The sequence below is a fragment of the Protomyctophum parallelum genome (genome assembly GCF_964188405.1).
Source record: "Protomyctophum parallelum genome assembly, chromosome: 2".
NCBI lineage: Eukaryota > Metazoa > Chordata > Actinopteri > Myctophiformes > Myctophidae > Protomyctophum > Protomyctophum parallelum.
In genome coordinates this window covers 38,737,054-38,752,127 of record NC_139699.1, presented here as the reverse complement: position 1 = coordinate 38,752,127, position 15,074 = coordinate 38,737,054, and positions in this window count along the sequence as shown.

Genomic DNA, 15,074 nt, shown 5'->3' with positions numbered 1-15,074 from the left:
TGTCGCACGCACAGTATGTGTGTGTATGTGTGTGATTCTGATCTGTCATCTCTGCGTGTGTTGTAGACACGTACGCAGAAGAAGTGGGAGGCGAAGGCGTGAGGGGTGCGCTGCCCAGAGCAGTGTGGTAACCAGGTCTTCACGGAAGACTATCATACTGTGCACATGGATGGATGCATAAGCCCTTGTGGAAAAATGAGACCACAGCCACGGAGGAATTAATGTGAAGGTTTTCGGACAAAACCCCCTTTCCTCTTTTTCTTTCTTGTGGAAATATTTTAGGGTCCTATTCTCCAAAAATGATTACTACATTTCCAAGCTTGCAGGTGGGAAGTACATTGCCATGTCTAATGCCCACTGTTCTGAAGTACTATTGATCAGAGGGCATGCATTATAACTAAGCCTATAAAGCTTAACCCCTATACTAACACGAACATTGACTATGGGTAGGTAGGTATAATTGGCCGCCCCTAGAAGTACCGCTTGGGCTGTTCAAATTACGTGGAAAGTGGGAACCCCACAGACCACAGACCATGGCCTACAGGTAATCACATTTGCAAAACACCTGCTGACCAGTTCAATTAACTATATGGTTCACTGCATTTTTGTATTTTTTCCCCAGATAAGTCTTAATTGCACAACTTATTAATATAATATTATGATAATTTCATTAATAGTTTAAAAGAGAGACTTTTGGCAGGGCCATCACTCAGTATCTGACATGGTGTGATTTGGGGGTTAAAGGTCAGTATCAGAATTGCTTTAAGTTCTATAATTTTTGTTATTTCCATAGAAAAGATAGATGGGGGAAAGAAGAAGGGGAGGGAGGGGGCAAGGGTGAAGAGAAACAAACGAAACAAACAAATGTCTACATATTTACACCTGAGGTATAAAGATGAGTGAGCATAGGTCAAGGTCAAGAAGGTAAAATAACACATTGTCAGTTTTAACATCACTGAGGGCATCTGTTGGTGAACCACATGGCTCAATATGCGTGCACTCCTTTAGTTTTGAGTAGCCGACAGCATTTCAGAAACCACATTTAGACAAACTAAAGAGTAAAGACTCAAGAGTAATGTTTTTCAAGTATATCGTCAAAAATGTTAAGGCAACAAGTGCAACTCATTACAAAATAATTGGTATTTACTATTTTGCATTTAGCTCTTGTAGGTCTCAGTGAGTACCCTTACCCTGCAATAGCTTGCAATAATCATTGCAACAGGTCTTTATAGACTGCTGTAGCTTTGAATGATATTTGATATTACATGATATTACGGTAGTCATTATCCAATTTATCACGATTCCATTTTATAATATTGTGGCGGTTCTGGACATCCGTGTGTCCGACCGACTCGACAACGCACTGTGGGAGTGTGGAGCGTGTGTGTCGAATTTGAAGTCGGTGGGGCAAACCGCTCTTGAGTTACGTGGACTACAGACATACATTGTTTAAATTCATTGTGTTTCTGGTTATCATGGTATATTATATTGATTTTGTATGTACATATTTTAATGCATAACTTGCAATTTAGGATAATTGTTTCTGTCTTTGGTATGTACATGATGAATACTGTAGGCTATTTGCTCTTTAATTGTTATTACATTTTTTGCTAAAAACGTTTTACTATTTTTGTATTGCTAAATTTAGTATTTATTATAATGTATTATTTGATCCCAGGAAGAATAGTCTCTGCTGAGGCAGTGACTAATGGGTATCTAAAAAACAATAAACACGTATGCATATGTACGTACTGTACAGAGACTGTCCAAAGTACACCATTTGAACCAGTAACCAAAAAGTAATGTATCACAAAGTGATAATTTTCAGACTTCAGGGACTTGCACGCAAACATGCACACCCACCCTGCCACCCTCCCCCCCCCCCCCCCCCCACCTTCCCCGCACGCACGCACGCACGCACACACACACACACCCACATGTGACTACATACATACATCACCAAAAACACATTTTTACACAAACACAGAGAGACCTCGTTGTCATGGAGCATGGCAGATGTCTAAAGTTTGTCTTGATCACTTTTGACCTGCAGTGTATTCTAGGCTTCTGGTGGCTGCGGTATTATCCTTTGCGTGCCAATGTCTACATGTATCTGCACCGGAGTCCTGAGGTTCTGGTAAGTTCCACAACGCCCACACTCTGACACACACGCCTGTTGTGAAATGTCAAAGTCTGCCTTCCCTTGAAGGGTCCTCAGGCTCAATCTGGAGCCTGACCCCAGATCATTCACAGAGTACCTGCCACGTCAGTCCTTCATCGTCGTCATCATCGTCCCACTAACAACAACTCTCAGCAGGTCTAGACATAGCAGGGGCAGGACGGAATGGGACGCAACAGTCACTTAGCACTAGGATAGAGAACAGAGGGCAATGGACACACACACACACACATGCTGCACACACACACATGTGCGTATTCACAGACACACACGCCAAAACACATGCATACACATGTTGCACATATTCTGACACACACGGTCACACATATACAGTATGCACACGCGCGCACACACACGCACACGCATATCAAGAGTTTCAGGTTATTCCTGTCATTTAGAATAGCAATCAAGGTTGATCTATTTAAGCCAGTCTGTATAATTGAGGTCTCTAAGGACATTCTGACAGATTCCAGATATTCGGTCTCTCTGAGACAGAGACGGCTCACCACAGAAACACGGGGAATTCTGGGATATACAGGAGTCACGGCAGAAACTCTCCCTGAGGATGTAAACCAGACATCATCAGCTTGTGTGTCCTGACCTGATGTTGCATGCATGCTTATACAGCAGGAAACAATCACGCACAGTACCTCGCTCAGTACATGCTCATTACAAACACTCACGCGTTTGTCATTGAGCAGGTCCACTAGTGTTTTTTGCTCAACCAATTTGGCATATGACCAATGTGTCCTGTGTCATTCACCTGTCATGTTCCAAGGAGGTCACTATTACTGTGTACTCCAGTCCACTTCCTGGTTCACTGGCTTTTTCAGATCCATTACATTACAAGCACTGAGGTTCTATTTAACGTTTACTGTCATTCATTAGCGCGCCCTCTTTAGTCTTTTGCTAATCCTGTCATCTAGAACGTCTCAAAACATATTTACCTGTCAATTATGTCAATGATTAGATTTCATGGATGTACAGTAATATAAAGTATCTTTACTCATGTCGTTTCTATTAGTTTGGATTCCCCATCGACGATGTCACTGGTAGGCAGGTTTCTGAACTGTCCACAGCCCTCCTCTGACACACAGAGTGCGTACAAAGGTAGGTTGACAATGGGTGAAGTGGTCCTTTAATGGTTGGTGTTTTATACCATCTTCACATACAAGCATGTTTCTAGTTTAGCTTTCTTAGATGAAACTTCCAAACTGTTATCTAGAGGCATCAGTTTTGTTTTAGTTTTCCAATATGGATATATTTCACCCGAGGTAACAGTGGTTAAGTCCAGAATACATTACACAGGACTACAGTTCCAAGTTTAGGTTTGGATTGCCGTCCAAATTGATTTGTATCTAAACTCGAGTAAACATGACACATTCCATCTGCTTGAATGTGAAATGAAATGATCTTTGATGATGTGAAATGTTTTGAAACTGCATATATTTCAGCTCAGTTCAGCACCGTCTTGTATCCACTTATTCTGATTTGTTTGAGAACCATGCTGTGTGGCTCCCATGGGGATTCCTTGGCAGAACAACTATGTCAATTTTAACCTATTCTTTATTTCACACTCCCTCGAGTCCTTGCCGCTGCACGGCACGCACCAAGTTTGACATAGCTGGGTGATAAATAAATGTTTCTCACAAAATAGTTTTATATGTTTATAATATCAAGTAGAAGGGTGGAAATCTTTCTTCTGCATTAAAAATCACACCCGTGTGAAGTGAGTGGTGCAACTCTGTGTGGGTGGAGCGCGGGGGTAGTTCCAGAAATGACAGAGTTACCGTGTGGGGTTCCCTCTACTCTGTACCCTCTACTGTACTGTCACTGTACTGACCCACAGGAACGCACCCAGGGTGCCGGCCCGATTCCGGTGAGCCACCCTGCATCCGAAGCGGTTGAGAAATTACAGAGTTACCGTGTGGGGGTCCCTCTACCCCCACACAGGGGAGTGTTGGCTGATGAATGAATATCAACATCCTAATAGTAATACATCTGAATACTGGGGGGTCAAATTATGACAGGCAATTCCTGCTGTCAAAAAACACTTTGTTTGAAATAGACACTCATGCTTTCCAAGGTGTGATTTGGGGTCCTAAGGATGAATACAAAATGAATATCAACATCTTAAAACCAAAATGTTGAATTGTGGGTTTGAGCTCACATGCCCTTTTTTTTTTTTTTTTAGATATTTTTTTGCGGCTTACGCCTTTATTGATTTTTTTAAGGGATAGAAAGTAGGCTGACAGGAAACGGGAGAGAGATGGGGGGATGACATGCGGTAAAGGCCGTGTCGGGTCCGGGAGTCGAACCCGCGGCACACCGCGACTGGATCACCAGTCCGGTGCCCAGACCGTTACGCTACGGCCTGGGCCCTCACATGCCCTTTTGATGTAAATCAAAAGGGGGGGGTTTGCTGATGAATGAATATCAACATCCGAATACTGGGGGTCAAATTATACTGTACTGTACTGTACTGTACTGTACTGTACTGTACTGTACTGTACTGTACTGTACTGTACTGTACTGTACTGTACTGTACTGTACTGTACTGTACTGTACTGTACTGTACTGTAACACCCGAAATCACCATATATACAGTTAATATGTGCGTGTGTGTTTGTCTGTGTGTTAGGTTGCGCACAGGTGGTGAAAAACAACCATGCTGTTTTCATGCTCAGACGCACCCACCCACCCAGCCAGCCAGCCAGCCACCCACCCACCCACCCACCCACCCACACACACACACACACACACACACACACACACACACACACACACACACACACACACACACACACACACACACACACACACACAGAGCTCTCCGTAAGGGAGAAAATATAAAAACGAATGTATTAATGGTTGATAATATAGCTGAAAAGCACCGATTCAGGTGTCATTCAACATATAATGTTGACACCTTCCAACAACTATATCTACCATATTGTTTGGACAGTCATTGATTTACAGTAGTCAAATGCATTGAACGTCACCCTTTTGAAGTTCAGATCATTGGTCAATATTTTCTAAACAGAATAAAATGTTAGCAAGTTGACCTACAGCCTGTAACAGGCAGTAATTGGACCATAAACCGCTACCTGACCAAGTTGATTTGTGCTGACATCGCGCCTGTCCATTGGTTCAACAATTCCGGTTTGCATACAGTACATGTCTCACGTGTCACATATATGGAGATCTCTCCTTGTCCCGTTTATGCCCAGGAAATCCCTGATGTCCTCAGTATATGCCCCTTTTGTGGATTTGCACCTGATGCAGATTAGACAACACACTCGGCCAACATCTACCGGCCACTCTACCTCCCCTGAGCCACTGCATCACTGTGCTCTCTCTATCCCATCCATCCGGCCACTCTACCCCCTCTGAGCCACTGCATCACTGTGCTCTCTCTATCCCATCCATCCGGCCACTCTACCCCCTCTGAGCCACTGCATCACTGTGCTCTCTCTATCCCATCCATCCGGCCACTCTACCCCCTCTGAGCCACTGCATCACTGTGCTCTCTCTATCCCATCCATCCGGCCACTCTACCCCCTCTGAGCCACTGCATCACTGTGCTCTCTCTATCCCATCCATCCGGCCACTCTACCGGCCACTCTACCCCCCCTGAGCCGCTACATACTAATTCCTACACGGGTTGTGTTTATAACCACACCCCCGGGCAAGTTACGTTTACTGAGGTTAAGTTTAGGGTTAGGGTTAGGTTTAGGTATAGTTTTACTGAGGTTAAGGGTAGGGTTAGCGTTAGGTTTAGGTATAGTTTTACTGAGGTTAAGGGTATAGGGTTAAGGTTAGGTTTAGGCTGTCAATCCCTGCAATATGTCACCAGGTGATTGAGATACTGTTGAATTCTATTGTCGATGACACTGACAATTTCAGTGTGACTTTTCCACACTACTGTGATGTACTAATCCTTGGAATCATTATGAATCTGTTCATGTCATGAATCATGATATGTACGTCTGTATGTCTGTACGTCTGTAATGCACGATTGCACGTAACTCAGGAAATGTTCGCTCCACCCACTTCAAATTCAACACACGTTCCACAGATACAGAAATATCCATGTATGGGCATAAAAGGGACACAGACACATGCCCCATCATAGCCAGGTGGGGCATGGATCTCCAACTCCCATCGTTACCGACTCAGTGCTCTAGACTATACAGCTGCACACCAGTCTAGTTATATTATATAATAGGCCACATCTGATTTATTCATACAGCAAATTGAACATTTTGCGTGTAGCCTCGGAAACCAACAGGCGTTTTGTTTTCAAAGGGAAAAAATGCCGAGCGAGGCAGGAAAAGTAGCATACACTGTAGGAGTGCGAGTGAACCTTGTATTTCGCGAAACCAATAACAGTTTCGACGTTTCGAGTTTTGACGTCAGTGTTCTCCGCTGCGTATATGAGCATGATGACGTGGTCTGCCCGCCCACTGGTCGGATGGTTCTACCTAGAGCCATAGAGTAAGACAGAGTTACGACAAGTTGTCGTAACTCTGTCTGTGGCTCTATGGAAGCAAAGCAAAGTTCTTTGTTTACCCAGGGAAGTGGACTAAGCTCGAGATGCTTGTTTACAGCCACACCCTGCTCATAGAACATTTCATGGTAGGGGTTCAATGCCTTGCTCAAGGGCACTTCAGCGGTGGTCATTTTAACGTGCCGGTCCGGGGATTCGAACTGGCGACCTTTCGGTATCAAGACCGCTCCACAAACCTTTCGGCCACCGCTGCCCGAAGTGAACGGAGTTGTCGTCGACAACTCCCTCCGTTCACTTCATGGGGCCAGGCTCTTCTACATAGACTTCTTGGGAATGGGGACAACCTAAAGTATTGAATGGGGACAACCGGAAGTTAACGGAATGCATTGGAGTCTATGGGCTTGTGCGAGTACATGACCAGGCAGTTTTCTGCCCCCTCAATGTTGTAACTCTGCCATGCTCTATGGCTCTGGTTCTACCATTATATCCAAATTTAATATACTAGCAGGGCCGCTACCGCAGCCCTCACACCTACTGTACGTCACACTGCTGATCCAATATGTCAGAGTCATTGTCGAGATCTCTGATGTCATCAGTACATGCCCATATATGGGCATGCCCCCTTTTGTGGCCATCTACGGAGCTGACTGATTTATTTGTGCCTGATGCCATGACACATTGAAGTTAGACAACACACCTTATTTCGGCGTAGCTGCATCGGGAACTCCTTATATGGTTATGGCTGAGTCACAGTGACATGAGCATGACTACTGGTCCGCAGGAGGCAGGCCCACCCGGCGCCCCCCACTGGCCGGTCCTCCCTTAAGCCAATTTAAGCAATCACAAAAGATTCAGGGAAGAAGCTGGATATTAATATGGTTTGTCTTCATTTTATTTATTGTAATTTATTACAAAACTCTAGCAAACATTTGTATGCTTGTTCATGCATATCGTTCCCTTTTTAATTCCTTACTTGCCTTAAGTAATGCCACATTAAAATACTTATTTTCTATTCTATAATAGTATGGTAGTATACATCTCTCAACTGAACATTGAAAACTTGCTAATCTTCATTGACAGATGATATTCCAGAGCCTCAGAGGTGGTCACCAAACTATGAACTATTCCGTGTTCCTTCTCTGGGCAGGCTTCCCATGAGTTCTCTTGATGCCCTCTGGGCCTGCATGGCTCTGTGGGACAGAAGTGCCAGGCCTGCTTTGGTTTCATGCTGCCAGATAAGATCAGTTTGTGTGTGGATTCCTGTCACTGAGCAGACCAGGTTAGTGTTGACCCAATAGCAGCTGCAATAAGGCCTGAGGTTTGGGGTTCTGACTGGAGCCAACACCAGTCACGCAAGGCTAGAATAGGAAGACATGGGTCACAGTTCCATTCACCTTCTCAAGTACCTCCCATGCACACCGTGTTAGCATACCATCTGACAGTTCAACAAAATAAATGCTATGGTTCACTGAAGCATAAAAGACAAAGAGGATTGAAGGAGCTCGAATTGTATTTGTCTGTGCATTGCTTCTCTCTTAGCATTAAGATAACTCCATACTGACCATACTTCGCATGCGAGTGAGACAAATATTCCATAGCACGGCAACTCTGCAAGACTCAAACTTTTTTTTTTTTTTTTTTTTAATCATATTGTTGATTCATTTATCAGTGGCACCGCTGTCTGAGCCATACAATTCAATTAAATTCAAAGGAGCTTTATTGGCATGAGAAAACATACATTTACATTGCCAAAGCATAAAGCAAGTGTTAAAATATAAAAACAGTTGAATATGGGGAAAGTATAATACAGTTGAAGGGGGTACCGCATTTTGTAAACAGAGCTAAACTAACTAATGATATGTCACATTGCATCGTTATATACTGTACATGTTACAGGCTATAAAGCCATACATACTGTTTGCTCATGCTCACAGAGGGATAGTTGTGCATGTGAACAATATGTTTAAATTGTCAGCCTCTGACACTTGGCATCAGTAACATTGTGTGACAAATATGTTGAGGAGCTGTATGCTTATTTCACACCACAGAGAGCGTTCCATGTGTTTGAAAAAAAAAACGTTCTGTTAGCCATATGTCATCAGTCACATTGTGTGTGCCATTTCCGCCACTGAATGAAAATAAAGGACTAATTGTGCTTTTATTCTTCATGTATCACAATTGTGCAATCCAGAATTATAAGATATGTCAATTGTTGAGAACAAAGAAACCTCAGAATTTAGGTAATTTTATTTAAACTGGGTGAAATTGGCTTCCACAGTGAGGGGTTGAGGTGGACTCGTATGAAGGACACGAAGAGTGTGTGAAATTATATTGTTTAAATGAATTGCTATTACAGGCCGCATGCCAAAATGCAAATCGGATGTGTACAGTACACTGATGGATGGTAGTTACCAACAAGGATGATCTTGCCCACTCCTAAATTAGCACAGTTGTCATCTAGTGAAGTTTACTCTCAAATAAGACAGCCTTATATCAGACCCCATGTGTCTCAATGTGATATTTAAAATCATACATGATATGGCTCTTTTGAAAATATCCTGCAGCACCAATGACGTTGTTTACAAGTGCACTGAAGAAAATAGTGCATCTGGTGCAACAAAGAGAAGGAATGGTTGTGAGAGGCTTCAGTGGAGATACTTATCTCTGTGGCTTGAGTCGAAATACAATTGTAAACTAAATAAGTCATAAACCACACTGAAAAACAAAACCTCTGTCTTTGCATGATGATGCATACAAATCCACTGTCTGTAATAATGATAATGATGGGTAATTAAGTACGGATGCTTGTAATCTGCCTGTGAAACGTGTGGCCCATGAATTATTAATGTTGACCAACTAATTGAAGGGCTTAAGAGGAGACAACACATTCCTGTCCAAAGTCTGGAAAGAGCCAATGATTCTGCTCTTTTTGCTGTGAGACATCATGTTCCAGTACCAGTGCTGGGCACAGAAAACTGAGAGAGAGAGACAGAGAGAGAGAGAGAGAGAGTGTGTGTGTGTGTGTGTGTGTGTGTGTGTGTGTGTGTGTGTGTGTGTGTGTGTGTGTGTGTGTGTGTGTGTGTGTGCGTGCGTGCGTGCGTGCGTGCGTGCGTGCGTGCGTGCGTGCGTGCGTGCGTGCGTGCGTGCGTGCGTGCGTGCGTGCGTGTGCGTGTGCGTGCGTAGGGTTGGAGTAAGAAGGATGTGAAAAAGGGTGAAGAGAAAGGAGTAGCCGGTGAGTTGCAGTTGAAATCCTGAACTAGCCTTGGCTGCACTAGTGGTCTGGGGGCTAAAGTGTTTGTGGGGCCCTTGTGGTTTTTCAGCCAATAAATCCTCTGCACATATTTAATCCAGTCAGATGTGCTGCAGCGGAGAGAGGAGCACTGAAGGACGTACGGCCATTACTCAGGAGCCCACATCAGAGAGAGGAGCTGGAAATCCAAACACCCGCCCACCTCCCTGGTTGTATGCACACCCAGAGAAAGCCAGATGCAGGGATCACAAAGGAGGTGTGAAGAGTTTTGGAGCTCTGAAGGCTGATAATATCCATGCTCTCATAGGCTGTTCACCGTATGATGATGCAGTATGTGAGAGATCCCAAATCCCGTGCTCTGATCTCTCTAAGAATGATCTCTCTGGGGTTTTCTACTGCACTACGATAAAGAGAAAAGAAGAGCAAGACAGAGAAGGGTGATTTATAGCTACATGCTTCAAAATAGTCCATCCGACGTCCAAACCTTTTCAACTGGCCTGTCGTACAAGCGTGCAACCAGTTTAACTCACAAAACCAAAGCTCGGGCCATAGAGAGATTGTGTGAGACAAAGACAGTGGCAGAGTGAGTGTGAGTTAATTGGTTTAAAGTTTAGACAAGATAGAGCTTGATTAAAATGGTCTACCAGTACCCCCTCTCCAGTCAGCTACTGGTGCACCCTGACAATATGGACATTTTATTTGCATTGCACATTTCATACCAGGTGATGATAATGTGCTTCACATAAAACAATAATTATTATGCCTAAATAGATAAATATAATGTACAGCTATCATGCCCCCATTGCTCCAACCACGCACAAATGGCATTTATAAACTCCACCAATCGACAGACAAGTCAGATGATACAAACATTTAGGACCCCCTACATCACCATCACAATAACTCACGCACGCACGCACGCACGTACGCACGTCGCACACACACACACACACACACACACACACACACACACACACACACACACACACACACACACACACACACACACACACACACACACACACACACACACACACACACACACACACTAACTAGTGAAAGGCCTGGGAAAATAAGGGCCCCTACTACTACAAAAATCATACTTTTTTAAAGATTACACAGTTGGAGAACATCTTAGGTAATTTGGAATGTTTTTCTAAGTACATTTAGGAAACCAGTACCAGTTCTGATTGGTTTAACGGTAATGAGCAGGTCAGATACGTATGTAGGTCAAGGTCAAGGTTAGCTTTATTGTCCCTTGCGGGAAATTGGTTTGCAGCCAGATCATAGTAAAAATACACACAAAATACACACAACAACAACATTCAATACAGGACTAAGAACAGGGCACTAGAGACAGAGAATTCATGACATACAGTAGTAGCAAAGTCAGCAAAAGTGCATTAGTGGGCAGTATGTGCAAAAGGGCAAGAATAAAGTGCTATTTGCTGTTCAGCAGTTGAATAGCAGCTGGGACAAAGGATAGTTTGAACCGATTGGTCTTTGTGGCGGGCAACCTCAGCCGACGACCTGAGGGCAACAGTTCAAACTCAGCTAAAACCTGCGCAAGGGCATTTAAAGCCGTGTACTTGAAATCAATGAGCCAGTGAAGTGATCTCAGTATGAGCATTGTGTTCAGCGTACACTGGCGGCAGCATTATGCAGTAATTGAGCTGAAGCCTTCCAGCATATTTTTTGGAAGACCAGTAAAAAGGACATCACAGCTATCTAACCGTTTGGAGACTAATGCATGGACCAGTTTTTCAAGAGCCAGACTGAGACAATGAGCTTCTTACTTTGGAGATGTTTTTTTAATGATAAAACGCTGTCCTATGTTAGTAACCTCAGACAACAGACAAGCCATTGAAGCCAATTAGGAATAGATTTCCTGCCTTTGACGCTTACAGTAGCACTTACTTACTACAAGGATCTCAATCTTTTCTTTGTTCAACTGTAAAACTTTTTTGGACAGCCGATGTCCATGTCATCCCATGTGAGAATGGTGTTCATAGGGTACAGCTCAACACCGTAGTCCCCTTCGGACCTTACACCAAGCTCAAGAACCTAGGGTTCAACCCCAGCCTGTTCAAGATGGATCCTGGACTTTCTGTCAATGACAGCAGGAGGTGAGGAGGGAATCTAAAACCTCTACCTCCCTGACCCTCAACACAGGAGCCCCCCTGGGATGTGTCCTGAGCCACCTTCTCTACCCCGTGTACACCTATGACTGACTGGCAGTGACTGCACACAGCTCCAACTTTAGTGTTCTAGTTTGCTTGAAAAGATGTTATGGGGGCCACCGACACTTCTCCCAGACAATCAGACATATGAAGAAGCTAGCCAAAGTAAAGCAAAGTAAGCTTGGGAAACACAAATACCCAAGCCTATCATCGTCTACCATCTCTCTGTGGTACCAAGTGGGAGAATATAGTCACTATCGGGGAGAAACCTTGTACAGGCATGCCGGTATAAATGTTTTATTTAAATTATTTTATACCTTAGACAGTGTTGCACAAAAGTAGCAGAAATAGCTGATCTACAAGCTCACAGCACAAAACATTTTCACCTATAATAACATGCCAAAAGGGATGGAAGGTTGAAAGTGGTTAAGTCTGTCTGTGGGTTTTATAAATAGTTAACCAATGAAAAGTAATAACAACAGCGATGAGACACAGAGAAAGTCTATTCATTCATATATAATGATCTCTGATCTGTATGAAAGGCTGCACTCAGGTCTAACAACTCTAAAATGGCCACTGTTTAGTTTAGTTTATTTGATAATCTTCACAGTATTAATACAATTAGTATCAACTTAAGGAAACTGTTACATAGATAAAGGTGATCACAAGAATAGGCTGAAGCTGAAAGCTTATAAGTGCTTATCCTGCATACAACAAATATAATTTTAGTTAGCCTACTCAAAATAAGTAAAATAATTCAAAGTTCTGCAAAAAAGATTTACCAGATTCAAAATACTTAAACCAAAGACAAAAATCAATCCTACACCTTGTCACTATAAAGAACGACCAGGATCGATATAAGGTTTATTTAAACTGTAATCATATGATCATTAACTACTTTGACGAGGGTTGTTTCAGTAATGTGATTAGTTCTACAATCAGTTTGGTACACACCACACAGATGTGAAGTGTGCAATTGTTTATAGACAACCTTTTCAAATATTTAGCTTGGGAAAAAAAGGTTGGAGATTGGTCTTTATAGGTGCTAGTTAAACATGGATAAAGGTTGTCCTTAAGTAAGTGTGGTAAAACCATACAAAATGAGACCATACAAAATCACCATACTGAGAACCGTTAACAATGTAGATCATTTGATGGGATATGGGAGACACTGTTAACTTTTTGTAGGGGTCAAGAGAACAGGTGGAAGGCAAGCTGCTCTATATCATTTCAAGATCACTGGGACTAATGGGGAGAAATTACACAAGGTACACCGGTAACAAATGTGAGGATGTGTTAACATGAGAGATTCAGATATATATGATTTTTTGGGGAAAAGATGGCAATCTCATAGATGATTCATGTGATGACAAATTTGACAATGTGCGATTACATGATTGCAGAGAGCTTCTGGCTTGGACATTGGGTCATATATTCTAGTAAATAACACACGCTGTTTGGTACTTTGGTTACATACTGTAGATTTGGTTGTATTTGTGTAGGACAACTTGTAATCAACATGTTGCTATAGTTGTTTGGAAATATTAATAATAAACTATTTTGAGCCACATAAATTAATTCACAGGTTATGAATGCTCTCTCAACAGATTTTGCGATTTGATATACATATTAGCATCAAAGTGGATAGGAAGTGAGATGAATGAATATGATGTGGGTTTGTGGCATTACGTTTAAGTTAGTTGTTTTCATAGCATAAGTTTGAACACTCATCATAACATGCACTGATTCATTATTATATTACAGATAAGATAATCAGAGTAAGTACGCCCCAGTGTTCCTGTGTGAATTAAAAGAGGTGTGAAAGAAGGTGATTAAAATGATGCACTGCAGCCACTTATTCATAATGACTGATGTTATATCCAGTATATTAGTATAAATCAATAGGCTATATAGTAATAGTATTTGTTTTATAGTATTTGTTTTATAATTTTGTTAAATGTTATTTATGTGAAACTGTATTCAAGGCCTATGAGAGATTTCTGATAATAGAGTTAAATCAAATCAAATTGGAAAACAATCTTCAAAACTCCACAGATGACAAAGATAACTCAACAAAACGTTTTAACACCAACATAAACACCATTTGGTTCAACTGCTTGGTCAACACAAGTGGCGCTCCATCGCAGTAGCCTATAAGTCTTTCAATAAAAGGGAGATGTGCGCCACCTTCTGTTCATTGTTGTTCCCTGCTTAGTTTGCCTCTAGATTCAGAAGTTCACTTTGTGTTGTTACCCTTGTCTCATGTGTTGCTTGATATCAACCGACTTTGATGCAGTATTGAGGCTTTTTGTTAAATAGCTTCTGTTCTATGTCTCAACACCAGGCCTATAGTCTCTTAGGCCTATAGGCTACAGGTTCAGCTCCATGAGAGAGATTGGAACCAGATGGCCCTTGTGACGTTTATTAAAGGTTTACATTCTGTTTATGCTCTGGATGCTATGATGAAAAGAGCAGCAGGTTTGCCTTTGGAGCTTTGACAAAAAGCTATGGCAGGTCACCGGTTGGCAGGTTTTATTTGGGGCAGACATCTGTCAAATTGTTGCACTTGTTCAGCATTAATAGTACCTAGTCTTCAAAATAAACCTAGAACTTTTTAGTGTGCTAAAATGTTCAAAATGTTACTTATTTTCTTGACATGTTACTAATCCCTCAAAGCCATATAATACATAACTTACATACACCAGTAAAAATCTTCATTGCTAATTTATCCATTTGTACTCTGACTGTAAATTAAACAAAATGGACCCGTAAGAGTCAATGATTAAATTATTACTATTAACACTGAGGATTTTACAGAATACTGTTAGAGAAAATCGTCCTCACTCCCTCTCACCTCCCTTCATCCAACAGTAAAAGGACATAGTGGAGAATTGTTTTCTCAGCCATGTGTGCCTCACATCTTTTTGCTTAGTAGCAGTGTTGGGCAATATTACT